The 2,317-nt window shown below is 42.1% G+C and overlaps 1 non-coding gene across 1 annotated transcript; it reads right to left on the reverse strand.

Annotated features, from left to right (window-relative positions):
* Positions 1 to 1,887: 1,887 nt before the first annotated feature.
* TRNAR-UCU (transfer RNA arginine (anticodon UCU)) lies at positions 1,888 to 1,961 on the reverse strand. The gene has a single exon. It is a non-coding gene; the product is annotated as a tRNA-Arg (tRNA).
* Positions 1,962 to 2,317: the final 356 nt, after the last annotated feature.

A 2,317-nucleotide genomic window follows, 5' to 3' on the forward strand; every position in this document is an offset into this window, starting at 1 on the left:
CAGCTTATCTTCTAATACCCCCCTGTTCTCCGCTGTTTGGTTAATTGTCTACTTTTCCTGGGGGCCCCATCTACTTTCCTATTGGGGTCCTATGCTCTTGGTCTGGTCAGGTCCAATCCCACTCCCTTTATGCTTGGGGACATTCTGATCAAATTGTAATTGCCCACTGCCTGTAAATAGCTTGGTTTTGGGACGGGATTCCCCCCAGAGGCACAGGTGATTGCTCCACATTCCTGTTGTATTAAAATATTAACGTCACTGAATAGTGGATGTCTGGTTGTTCCTTATTGGTCCTTACCTGTTCTTCCATAGTAGATCATAGGTCAGTCCATCTCCCTAGCAACATTCACTTTGGAAACAGGAAAGGCACAAGCAACTGGCCCAACACCACCGCAGGCTCTCTCCAACTTGTGGGTCTTGAGTGCCCCCGGGGGAGGTGCTTCCGGTGCAGTAGGCCCCTCTCTATAAAGAATGTCACATCATGAGGCAAGCCCCCCCCCCCCCCCGCTAACATTTCCCTGTGATCCCCTTCCTCACTTTCTGTGAGCACTCCAGGACCAGGTTTGAGGGCCACACCTTAAACTTTCTCCTATATCGTAAAGTTTTAACATTTGGTGTAGGCTTCCTGGACTGCACACATTTGCTAAACTTAACATGGTCCATATTTGTAACAAAAGAGACGACAAAATGTTAACAGTCCCAAAAATTGGTTAGAGTGCAAACAAGCGCAAGCTAGGCGCCAGCTATACCAGCATAAGCAGGGGTTGCCAGTGGACAGATTATGTAGTTCTTAATGACACTTCTTAACTTTGATCTGTGACTCAAAAGCCACAAGACAAAAATGGAAGCTACTAAATCACACTGCAAGGAAATAAGCATTGGCAATTCCAACAGGCCTCGACTATGAGAGAGGGCTGTTGTCGTTGTCAAGCAGCACAGAAGAAAACTAATCAAGAAATCAATCAGTACTTGGTCCATGCTCTAGGGAAGAATACAAAAAACACGGAGTTGAAGTGAAGACAACATGTGCAGGAAGGAAGAAAATAAGAGTGACAAAGAACCCAAATAAATAATATAGGTTGGTGGTGGGCTAAATGCCCCTTTTTAGAGATTTTTATTTTTAAGCAATAGACTGTCGCAAGCGACATCGCATGCGTGCTTTCCCAAGAGAGACCTAAAGATACTATGGGACTTCTTGAATTGTTGCTAAGTATCAATGTTTGTATATTACTGAGTTGTGTGTTATGTATTCCTTTATAGAATTAATTAGCCAAATAAAGATTGCTTCATCGTGATGATGATGACTATGACACAGTTGTGGGTGGGAGTTCAAGGGTGGCATAGTTGAAAAAAGAGAAATTATAACAAGTGCATAGGAAAAAACCCAAGAGACAAATGGAACGAGTGAGTAAGAGGGAAATTAAAGTACAAAGAAGGAAAGAAAGATGGAATGGAGAATAGAGAAGAAAGAAAGACTAGGGGCAACAATGATAGTGGCCCATACTAATGGACTTTAATTAGATGCTTCCTTCACCCATTTAATGAGCTATATTTCAAAGTGGGGGTATTTAACTTTGACACGTCGAAATTAGAAGGAGCAAAAAATCATTTTGAAAAACGGTTAGGGATTGTGATCTGAGAAATGAAAAGCACGAATCGTCTCTATAAATTCAAAACAGGAGTCAATGCATATTTAATGCAAAATCTCGTGCAAAGATGATTATCCGTATTTAGAAATGTAAGTGTTATCAACATTAAGAAATCAGAAATATGCTCCTGTTATCGATTGTTTTTAATGTGCTTTAATTGCTGCTACAATGTATGTTAAACAAAAGCGGAATGGCGATGTGTATTTTATAAAATAAGAAGCGCAATCCATCAGTAGATCATCTCTGCCGGGACTCGAACCCGGAACCTCTGGATTAGAAGTCCAGCGCGCTCGTCCATTGCGCCACAGAGACATCGCTGGATGCTCTGCATCAGCATCAGAACTGAAAAGGCATACACCGCCAGCATCACTGTATCATTTGTGAGCATTTTTGCGTGGACCTGGGAAACAGCAAAAATCTGGACTGGAGTCCAACTTGCCTCTTAAAAGCATCAGATGAATCTCTTTCCTTTTGTTCTGTGGAAAAAATGGAGTTCAGATCTTCCTTCGAAATATCTTCCTGGTCACATGTCGAACGTTTTCATACAAGCATTTCCCTGCAGTAGCACCGAAGGAGGAAAAAAATACGAACATCAGGCGTACGATAAATGTACCGTACGTAGATCAGCTGGTACGAAAGCTTAGCCTCTACAGTTTATACTCCATTCG

This window comes from Lissotriton vulgaris, chromosome 12 (assembly GCF_964263255.1).
Source record: "Lissotriton vulgaris chromosome 12, aLisVul1.2, whole genome shotgun sequence".
Lineage (NCBI taxonomy): Eukaryota > Metazoa > Chordata > Amphibia > Caudata > Salamandridae > Lissotriton > Lissotriton vulgaris.